We start from the raw sequence: 12,442 nt of genomic DNA, 5'->3' as shown, positions 1-12,442 counted from the left end.
ATATCGGTGCATCATAGTAATACGTATCAATTTACATGCAGACAAATATGTTTTCTCCATTGTGTTTATTTAATCCTTTGCATGCACACCATACTACATGAGAGTCAATGCATGATTGAGAATGAGGCTTCTTCTTCAACTAAGAGAAGAGTTTTAAGTAAATAATATTTTATAAATTAAAAAGAGTATAGAAAAGAAAACAAAATATTACAAGCAACAAAAGTTTAATAAACAAATAACAGAACTATATAATATTTTATAAATTAGAAAGAGTATAGAAAAGAAAACAAAATATTACAAGCAACAAAAATTTAATAAACAAATAACAAAATTGTCAAAAGTGGGATTTGAACCCACGCCCTCTTTCAAGGACCAGAACTTGAGTCTGACGCCTTAGACCACTCGGCCATCCTGACATTGCTAATTACTAGAATGACTTTCTGAAAATACATTTATACAGATTTAGTGAAGCCAGTGAGAAAGTACATGTTAATCAAAATAATTTATGAAATGACATTAAAGTCCACTTTGATTTATCCACATCTCTCTCAAAATTCTTTAAATTCTTGTAGCTTAAGTAAAACTAGCCTTGGATTTGTTTGCCTCAAAAAATTAGATTAACTATATTGAGATTTGAATATAAAAAAGGGTGAAGGTTTAATATCAAACACTATTATCTTTGAGACCAATGATGGTGCAATCAAAGTGATGCTAATGCTTAAATTCCTTCTACACTCTCTTGGGTTGGTTACATAAGGGATATGACTCCGTTTGAAGTAGAAGAAAATAGTCATTTAGCGCACCACACAGACTAATATTACAAGTTCCACCACCTTAACATTCACGTTAGGATTACAAGCTATCACGACCTAGCTTGGCAATCCTGTTGATACGTTAAAGGTTTGTAAGTCAATGAAGAAAAATATGTTGCTTTGCTACGTTTTTGGATAAGTTTAAGTCACGGGTTTGATTTTTTTGAGTAGGGTTGGACAAAATGTATTGAACTACACTGAACCATTAAAAATTGCACTGTACTAAAAAACAGTTCGTTTGAACTACACTTAACTGAAAAACAGTTCAAACAAACTAAACTGAACTATTTTTTTTCTGACAAACTGAACTGAACTGCATTGAAATGCAATGCACTATAATATGAACTGAATTGTTATGAACATATATGTTTTATGAACTGCATTATTCTTGAACTGAACTGCACTATTTTTTAACTTAACTACAATATTTTTTAATCATTTTTTAACCAAATTGCTTTGATTTTGAACCAAAATGTATTATTTTTCAATCGAATTGGACTAATTTTGAACCAAATGTACTATTTTTGAACTGAATTGTAATATTTTTGAACCAAATTGTACTAATTTTGAACCGAATTTTACTAATTTTAAACTAAATTGCACTATTTTTTGAACCGAATTGCACTGATTTTGAACCAACTGCACTATTTTTTAACCGAATTGTACTATTTTTGTACCGAATTACATTGATTTTGAACCAAACTGCTTAAGAAAATTACAAAATCCTAAAGAACATGAGCAAGATTTATATTTCAAAAATCATATTGAAGACAAACATAGTTATTCATTTCTCAACAAAACCAACATCGTATATATATCATACTTCAATACACCAAAATCAACATATTAATACCTGTTAATACAAAGGTTTATATCTTAATACATATGTTTATGTAACTAAAATTAATTATTAACTAAAACTTAGTAAAATATATTAGAAACTATTTTAATTATTTGTCCAAAGGGCAAGGAGTATAAAAGGATACATGTGTGTCCTAACGATTGCATATTGTATAGGATATAATTTGAAGGATTGAAAAAGTATCCAAAGTGTGACTTATCATGGTACAATGAGAAAATCAACAATGAAGATAAAGGTAGGTTAGAAAAGAATGGACCCGCTTTGAAAGTAGTATGGTACCTTTCAATCATGCCTAGACTTAAGCATTTGTTTGTGAATCCAAAAGACGCTAAAAACCTTCGATGGCATGTAGATTAGAGAAGATGTGACGGATTGATTCGTCATCCAGCTGATTCAATGCAATGAAAAAATATTGATCATGATTTTCCCTAATTCGATGAAGAATGTAAAAATATTCGTTTTGGTTTAGCTACCGATGGAATAAATCCATTTGGTAATTTAAGTACCAACCACAGCTACTGGCCTATTATATTATTTATTTACAACTTGTCTCCTAGACTTTGCATGAAGAGATAATATATGATGTTGTCTATGATGATATCTGGTCCAAGACAACATGGAAATGACATAAATGCTTATCTCATCCCATTAGTCGAAGACTTGAAGATGTTGTGGATGGATGGGGTTGAAACATTTGATGTTTTTGCTTCTAAGACTTTTATAATGCGTGCAATGTTATTTTGCACCATTAATGGCTTTCCAACTTACGATAATTTGTTAGGGTACAATGTCAAAGACCATAAAGCATGTCCTATATGTGAAGAAAATGCTTCAGGTCATCAATTGAAATACGGAAGGAAGAAAATATATACGCGCCATCGAAGATTTTTGCAATCAAATCATCCTTATCGAAGGTTAAAAACAACATTTAATGGACATGAAAAAAATGATGATGCATCAACTGCATTGAATGAAAAAGTTAATAAAATACATAATGTATTTGGGAAAACCCCCAAGAAATCATCTGCAACGAGCCCTTGGAAGAAAAAAAATCAATATTCTTTTATCTTCCATATTGGTCAAAGTTAGAGGTTAGACACTGCATAGATATAATGCATGTGGAGAAGAATGTGTGTGATAGATTTTCGGTTCACTATTTAACATTTAGGGAAAAACAAAAGATGGAGTAAATGCTCAGTTGGATTTGCTTGAAATGAATATCCACGAAGACTTGGCACCAAGGTAGGTTGGTAAGCGTACTTATTTGCCCCCCGCATTTTACATTGTGTCTAGACAATAAAAGATACAGTTTTGCCTTTGTCTAAAGAGTGTTAAGGTACCACAAGGACACTCTTCAAATATTAAGAGTTTAATATCAATGTAGGACTTGAAGCTTGTTGACCTGAAGTCTCACGATTGTCACATCTTAATGCAACACTTGTTAGTGGTGGCTATTCGTGGAATTTTACCCAAAAATGTTCGATAAACAATAACTCATTTGTGTTCACTTTTCTCTTTAATTTGTAGTAAAGTCATTGATCCTATAAACTTAGATGACCTTTAAAGCGAGATTGTTATCATCTTGTGTCAACTAGAGATATTTTTCCCTCCATCCTTTTTTGACGTTATGGTTCATTTTCTTGTTCATTTGGTAAGAGAAATCAAGTTATGTGGACAAGTATACCTAAGATGGATGTTTACTATTAACCGTTATATGAAGATTTTGAAAGGGTACGTGAAAAATCAATATCATGCAGAAACTTCAATGATATGATGGTATATTGCTGAAGAAAGTATCGAGTTTTGTTCAGATTACATGACAAAAGCAAATCCAATAGGAGTTCCTCCCAAATATGGTTGAACAAGTGTTCTATAAGTAACAACATCTAGGGTGTGAATGTGGTAACCAAAGATTGCGCAGAACTATTGCAAGAATATCTATACATATTAAACAACTGATGAGCTGATCCCTTACTTATCTACACCAAAGGCATTGTAAAGACAAAGCATCCGAGACAATAAGAGAAATGGCAGTTGATGGAGTATAACATAACATTCATGCTTGGGTTTAAATATGAGGTTTTGAAAGATTCACAATCTTCTAAGACTTTGATATGGGTAGAAAATGGATTGAAGTTTTGATGTTGTAAGTTGTACAAGTTATGAAATTAAGAATTGCACATTCAATACGGAGTCTTTGGATGAAAAAAACATAATGCAAAATAGTGGAGTGAGTCTTGATGTAACATCCCGACTGGATATTACGGATTTAAATAATAAAATAAAGAAATAATAAATAAACTTCATTTATTAAAATATCATTTCCCAAAAATGAGGAAAAATTTAAAACTCTCATTCATCATAGAATAAACTTTTAAACCATAGTTATAAACTTCATTACAATCATCAAAGTCTAGTGATATAAACTATCACAATTTATTTAAAATCATAAAACATAAAAACTCTGATAAAAGTTCTTCTCCAAAGACTAGCCATGCTCCGGCTCTATGCCTCACCAGATGCACCTGCAACATTATTTGCTCCCATGTATTGCATACACGATCATCGCCAAACACAAGTAGATAGGGTGAGCTTACAATTACACAAACATTTATCATTACCCATATATACACCAGATAAATCACACAAGTACACCAATGGAATTCCTATCCTTTGATTTCACATCACATGGCTACCACCATGTTACTCGTGTTCTACGTCTTCTGACAAATACCTCGAGATGTCTTGCTTCCACACCTACCAGCCACAACTGGTAGAGCACGTGTGGGAAACCATGTTACAGACCACTCTCCGTAACGCCAGGTGGAGTTCCTAATACGAATAACATTCGTAACGTCCCAAGACTACCAAACTTGTCAACTTAATACTAAGGAGGGCAATCTAACAGGACCCATCTGTACACGCCACAACGTGCACACACACTAGCAACACTCGTCAACCCGAGCCACAACTTAAGAGTTCCTCGTGTTCATCCGCCATCCCGAGCCACAACTCAAAAGTTCCTCGTGTTCATCCGCCATCCTGAGCCACAACTCAAGAGATGTCATTCTGAGCCACAACTCAAGGAATGTCACATGCTTAACCCTTATCCCCAGCCACAACTCAAGAGATACGTCCCGAGCCACAACTCAAGGAACACCAGCAAGTCGATCTTCGAGATATCATCAAAACCTTGTAGACCATGCACATCCAAAACAAGCAACACAATCTCTGCTGTAGCAGTATCACCAGGCACTGCTCACGAGTCGTCAAGAGCTACACGCTTCTAGATCGCTTAGCGGGGGACACGTGCCGCCAGGCGCCAAGTGCCTTGTAGCCCACTGTCCTGCAGTTATCGCCTGACGGATCAACCATTATCACCAAGCGCCACACCTCGTTGTTGCTCTCTAAAACTATACCTATCTCTTGGCGGTTCCAAATCTGCCGCTAGGTGCTGCACCAGTAATGCGTGGTTTACTGGTTTGGCACACTCTTAACCAAGTTCCACACTCCCCAATTCATCACCCTTAACCTTAAGCACAACTAGGTAATCTCCCAACTCACCATGGTTCATATTGCACTACTTTAGCTATTGTACCCACTACCTATAAAAATCATATCATTACTCTTTGGATTCCAACTTATATTCAGACTTATCGTAAGCTAGGACTACCAATAGCTGTATAATTCCAGCAACTTAAAATCCATACCCCTGTCATCTTGGCACTAATTGTACTTTGCCATAAGATTTTTGCCATAACTTCATTTCGTCTCAATTCCAAGCCAGTCCTCTCGTATGGATTAACCTAAAGTCAATTCCTTCCAAGTCATTTCCTAGTGACATTGTCCGGCCTAATTATTATATTCCAGCCTTTTTCTCTTATCTAACCACACTTTGCATCATTCCTCTCTAATAATCCATACATATAAAGCCACTAACTCAATCTACAAATTCCCAAATCTTCTCTCATGATCAATTTTATGCACAAATTTTCCCAACTCTATATTGCACCTCGCCACCACACAATACCTATCTGTACTGCAATGGCGCCTGGCGGCAGAACTCGTGCCACCAGGCGGTGCATACCTTTTTGGAAAAGAACCCAAAATCTCTGCACCTGCTACTCAAGGGTCAACATCATCCTCTTTTCACCAGTTCATCCAATCTTAATTCGATTAATGGCACACACTTATTAATTATCATGGAACTAATTATTTCTATTTCAATTCCCAATTACTCAAACCCTAATTTGGAATTACACCATAATCATCTCCATTCCCTCATCTTAGTCATAATTAAGACATATTTTAACGATTATTAACATCAGATGCTTAACCACCAGCTAAGATTCGTTTTTCCCCTTATAGCAACCAGTACGACGTCGGTGTTTGGGTAAACGTCAAAGGTCGAAAATATCGGACGTTAAAAGGCTTTTTAGTGTTAGTGACAGGTTCTAAATGATTATACAAACATGCTCAATGTTGCATATGTCACGAAAAACATGTAAGATCATGAAAAAGATTATTAAAGCAAAAGTTCTTTAACCTTTAAAATGAAAATGCAAGAGAGAAAGATTAGAGAAAGGAGGAGACCACGAGATTTTTGTACTGGTTTACTCAAACCTGAGCTACATCCAGTTTGTGAAGACAACCTGAGCTTGACTTTGCACTATTTCAAAAGATTTACAAAGTATCCACCCTTACACAATATGCAAAAACACCACAAAAGACTCTTGAATCACACAAGAATCACACCAGCACAACAAGAACCCTCTTGCAGACTTGGAAACCCACCAAGCACACACATAAAGCTTGAGAAAGATCAAACCTCAGTGGTAGGACAACTCAGCCTACCACAAACCACTTTCTCCAAGCTTCAAACCAAGCAAAAAGCTCCAAGAATTGATCCAAGATCAATCTTCAACTGCTGCAAACTGTATGATCATGACGGAGATAGTTTCCACAAGTTTCCAGAACAAATTCGCGCTCTAAAATGATCAACTTACCTCTCTTTCAAAAATCACAGCTTTTATAGTCAAATTGTTACGAAATTCAATAGGTTGATTTCCAAATCAATCGGTTGATTTCACTTGACTTAAGTGAAATTGGTCGATTAAAAACTAAATCAATTGATTGAATTTGTTGCAGTTTAAGACTACTACAGTCAACCGTTTAACCTATTGAAAACCCATTCAACAGACTGAAAGAAACATTTTAACCTGCTGAAAACACACACCTAAGACTAAATACATCTAATTAATGGTACAAGGTCTACAATATGAATTACAAACATCAAATACACTTTCTTAATGATGTAACAATGTGGAGAGCACACGTTCTAGCATTGATCAACATGAATATCATCAAATTTCCTTTCCTTCACCAATGTAGGCTTCATTCCAATGTTAATGGCTTCAAGATAGTTCAAAAGAGCTTTATTCAATCTTCATCAAATCTTCAAGAAGCAAATCACCTTGGCTTCTCATGTCAACAGGAGGGACAACCCAAAACCCTTTGGCAGTTCTAGAGGAGGCTCTAGCACTGGCAAGTGCTATGTATGTGATCAGACTAGACACTACGCATGTCACTATCCTAACAAGAAACTAGCTTGAGGTGCGTCAGCCAAGAAAACTGTTGGGGATTGGCCCAGAGCACCAGGGCGTGTGTTCGCCTTGACGACTACCAAGGCAACCCAGTCACGTAACCTGGTGCAGCATTCTTGTTTGTTGTCTGTTCATGGGTTGTTATGTTTTTTTATTGTGAAGGCGGTGAAGGAGGTAGAAGCTAGAGCTACTTGTTTCATGATTGTGGCTCAAAGAGAGAAGAAGAGTACAACTGAGCAGATTAGAAGCATACTAGTGGTGGATGAGTATGTAGATGTTTTTCCAGAGGAAATACCAGAACTACTGGCCAGGAGGGAGGTAGATTTCACTATTGATCTCATCCCTGGAGTTGGTCTAGTGTCCATGGCACCGTATCGGATGGCACCAGCAGAATTGGCTGAATTGAAGAAGCAGATAGAAGACCTACTTAAGAAGAAGTTCATCTGACCTAGTGTATCACCTTGGGGAGCACCTGTGCTCTTGGTAAAGAAGAAGGACGATAGTTCAAGGTTGTGTGTTGATTACTGTCAGTTGAGTAAACTAATCATGAAGAATAAGTACCCACTGTTGAGAATTGATGATCTGTTGGATCAGCTGAGGGGAGCTATAGTGTTCTCTAAAATAGACTTGAGGTCTGGATATCACCAAATCTTAGTTAAACCAGATCCATATCAGTGGTTAATGTATTACATCGATCTATAAAAAATTAAGTGTTCAACACCTAACCAACCACATCAAATAAATCCTGCAATCATTAACAATATTCTTATAATAAATAACCCATCAACCAGTTACAAAATTTTATGTTGTGAGGCGAAGAATAGTCATGTAAAGGGTTGAATTAACAAGCTGAGATGAGGGATATAGACCAGAACTTGCAACAATATACAATAGTTCTGTCAAAGAGTAGGGACATGTTACAAACAAATCACCGATGCACCACCAAATTTCATTTGTGCCAAGAGAGATTGGAAGAAATCACATTACAAAGTAACTACTGGAGCCAATAATCTTTTCCATAAAGGTAAACATTAAGGCTGTTTGTTCTGAGAAAATCATCTTAACTGTTGTTTCTTTGTAACACAGACACACAAAAATTCAGATATATACAGTTCGTTTCTTACTTTCACTTATACTATTTCTTATAAAAACAAATTTCATAAAAAAAAAAGAAAGGAAGTAAAAATACACAATATGTTCATAATTATTTGTGGAAACGGGAACTTAAAAGAACTTCTCAATTTGACATTTTTGTCAAGAGTATTTTTTTTTTTTTTTGGAAAACTAGAGCTCCATGTTTCAGAACTATAGCTACCTCAAAAGAACTTAATGCCAAGAGTATTTGCTCATGAAGCTAAAGAAAGAAAATCTAGTAAAAATAATTAAAAGAAATTTCCATATCCAAAACACACAGAGACAACATGATCAGGTGTTCGTTAAATGTGTGAACTAAGACAATCCTACTAGAGTAAGCAATGTTCTAATCTAAAAAAAATTGGTATTAACCAAAGAAGTTGCCATATATATATATATATAAAAGTTGCACTCAAAGACTTGATGTATACAAAGTGGGACTTCTAAATATTTCTCATATAATTTGTACTGTCAGCTTTTATAGAAGTCTTTTCATTTAATGTCGTCAAGAAGTGAAGTTTACAAGTAGACTTTACTTTATTGGAGAAACTCAATTAATTTTAACAGCTTTATTCCGTCATAAATATTTAAGAGTGAAATTTATTCAAACACCACCAAAATTTATAAGTGTTTATGATGAAAGCATTCATGCATAAGTTATTTCTATTATTGAAAATAAATTAAAAGTAAAGTATTACATTTGGGATGTAAGTTTAAGTATAATTTATCTTCATAATTTATTACGAGGAGATGATAACCTAAAAATAGTTTATTAACCTACTTATCAATTAATTTAAACATTTACAAAAATGCAAACAATATGTTGAAAAATAAAATGACAAAATGTAAATTTTTCATTTTCTGATGGGTGTCTATGTGCCATTCTGTGTTTAAGGTCCATAGCTTAGAAACTCTTTATCCTTTTTTATTTAATGAGTTAGGGGCAATAATAGATTACATGTATATGGTTTTCTAACTTACTGGTATTAGACCTGTGCGTACGCATGTGTCGTTTTTTTTTATCTTTTTCATAAGTTTAGATTTTAGTTATTTTTATATTATATATATATATATATATATATATATATATATATATATATATATATAATATGATAGATTGATTGTGTGGTTAAGAAAAAATAATATAGGTAGTATTAAATGAAAACATAAAGCTAATATTAAGGTAAAAGATGTAATTACTTAAGAATATTTAAAATGTATCACTTTGCAATTCATTTGAAACCATATCTAACTAGTTAAAGGAAGAATAAGATCACTAAGAATAGTAATTACATAAAAAAAAAAACGTATGTTTCTCTTGTTTCTATCAAAAATAAACTTCTAGCTTTATAATCCACTACAACAACATACAACAAGTTCATTTTCTTTTTCACATTTTAGCATTATCATCAACTTCATACTCTTGCTACAAGTGAATGTAGATCATGATAATGAAGTTCCCTTTTGTACAAGAACACAAACATCAGTTAAAAGCATGGGAGAAACCTTGTGATTTTTGAGTCTTTTAGCCCCGAAACAATAGTACAAAACAAACATTGTTATTGCTCTCACCTGTGGACCATCAATTATAGAATAGAAAACTACAATACCACTAACAAAAACAAATGTTTGGACGCATAGCCACACAAACAATTGAGTAGCTGTGACGTAATCGACAAATGTAAAGAACTAAAATGTAACATCCAAAGATAGCATTAAAAACTGCATATCAAGGTTATTAGAAAATATCACATTATAAATCTGTCTTAAATGATATCTAAGGATCCAATTTCAAATTCATAATACTTCTTAATTGATAGATAAAATGCTTGTTAAGGTGATAACTTTTCTCTAACATATTCAACAGACTCAAGCTAGCTTTGGTAACTATTTACCATCATGTTTATCGTCAAAATACAAAGAATGCAAGCTTTCCAATGCCATGTACAACATAAAAAACTACAAAAGCAATCCACTTACTCACCTTGAGTGAATATACTTATCAACTTCTTCCTTCTTCTCAGGACCATAGACAAACCATTTTTCTTCAAATGAAGAAGCAGTTTCATCTTGCATTTTCACATATCCATATTGCTTTCTTTTAGAAAAATTCCTAGAGTCCAAATCACAATGGTATCATCATTTCAAATGGATTTTGAGAGTTACCTTGCAAAAGAAAAATGCTTTCAAATGTCGCATAACTGAATGTTATTGGTATTATGTGAAAACATTAGACATCATAACATAATGATTAATTCACAAATATCATATCATACCTTTTGGAACTGCACCTTTTAACTTCAACACCTCATCATGAGCTTGAACCACTTCACTTTTTAGCTTTGCAAGTATAACATTATGCTTCTCCATTTGAAGTGGAGTCACCTTTAAGAACATTTCCAACCACTTTAAAACAAGATTACGAATACAAAGGGAAAAGAAAAAGATTGATAAAGCGGTGAAGCAATAAAACAAACGCAAAATACAAAGAAAGCTAATTTTCTCATATACGTGACACACTTACTTAGTGCATGCCAAACACTTCATCCCAAAGAAAATTCAGCAAAGTGAGCTTCCTAGAAAAATCTGAGTTGTGATATCCACTTGCGCCTTCTTCAAGCCAATTCAAAGGAAAATCCTTCATTATATGATCATATTCAACTATTAAATCTTTCAGAGTTTTCAGCCATGAATTACTTCCCTTGCTAGCAATCAAGGATAGAGACCTAAACCAAAGTCATACAACATAATTATCATTGTCTCAATCATTTTCTGAATCATTAAGTATTAGGGTATTCGTGAGATTCCTTGACATTACGATATAAGAGACATCACTACAAAAAAAAAAATTGCAATTAACGGGGGTTATTTAGCAAAGGTTAATATAACCTTAGCAATGGATTAACTTAACTGAGGTTTTTAAAATTTTCGTTAAATTCCAAAGGTTTAGTGTTAAAACTCTATAAAATAGTGTAGGTTTTCAAAACTTTCGTTAAATTACAAAGGTTTAACTTTAAACCTCTAAAAAATAGTATAGGTTTTAAAACCTCCCTTAAATTACAAAGGTTTAATGTTAAACCTTTAAAAAGTAGTATAGGTTTTTAACACCTTTGCTAAATTACAAAGATTTAGTTTTAAACCTCTAGAAAATAGTCTAGGTTTCTTTCAAACTCCAAGTTCAAACTCCATAAAATGTATACAATTATTACTTATAATATTTTTTGCCAATTTATTTCTATGAAAATATATGTAATGTTCCTTAAAAATTATTAAAAAAAATACATGTAGATTATTTTCTTTTAGAAAAAGCCTCCTACAATTAATTCACGTGAATTTTCTTATATAAAATTATTCTAAAGTAATTATACTTATTATGATTTATTTTTTAACAATTAAATTAAGTATTATTCACTACAAAAAAATATTTTTTATTGACGATTTGTAGCGGTTAAATAAACCGCTAAAAATATTTTTATTTATGATATTTTTCTTTAACCGTCACAATCCATCAATTATATTATTTTAAACTTAATTAGTGAGTGTTTTATTTTTCAAAGCTTTTTTTTCATCGTAATCTTCCTCACTCGTCGATCACCACTTCTCCTATCGCCAGCGAGATCAAGATCTTCACCACAACGGCGACACCACTCACCGCGCAGTCTCCCTCACCACTACATCTCCTAGTTCAGTCTCCTCACTGCTCATTCATGTGTTTCCGTGTTTTGTCTCTCTGGTAAGTGGTGCCTCTCACTTCATCATCTCATTCTAGGTTTTTTTTCCTCCATTTGCGATGCCTACTCTGTTCGCGGTTGTCAATTCTTGTATGATCACAGGTAGTATATTTCATTCTCTCACCTATGTAATTTAGGGTTAAGTTTATGTTGTTGTTAATTTCTTTGAATTTTGGAATAATACGAGAAAGGAAAGGTAAAATTTGCCTTCGTTGATGAAACAAAGGTGTACTATTCAATTCACATGAGCTTCAACATTCGTAACAACAACGAAGAAGAATGTGAGGCAACGAATAATGA

At 33.5% G+C, this 12,442-nt stretch overlaps 1 non-coding gene across 1 annotated transcript; it reads right to left on the bottom strand.

Moving 5' to 3' along the window:
* Positions 1 to 332: 332 nt before the first annotated feature.
* TRNAL-CAA lies at positions 333 to 416 on the bottom strand. The gene has a single exon. It is a non-coding gene; the product is annotated as a tRNA-Leu (tRNA).
* Positions 417 to 12,442: the final 12,026 nt, after the last annotated feature.

This window comes from Vigna unguiculata, chromosome 4, assembly GCF_004118075.2.
Source record: "Vigna unguiculata cultivar IT97K-499-35 chromosome 4, ASM411807v1, whole genome shotgun sequence".
In the NCBI taxonomy this organism is placed as follows: Eukaryota; Viridiplantae; Streptophyta; class Magnoliopsida; order Fabales; family Fabaceae; genus Vigna; species Vigna unguiculata.
The sequence above is the reverse complement of the archived record's forward strand: the minus strand, read 5'-3'. Positions and strand labels throughout refer to the sequence as shown.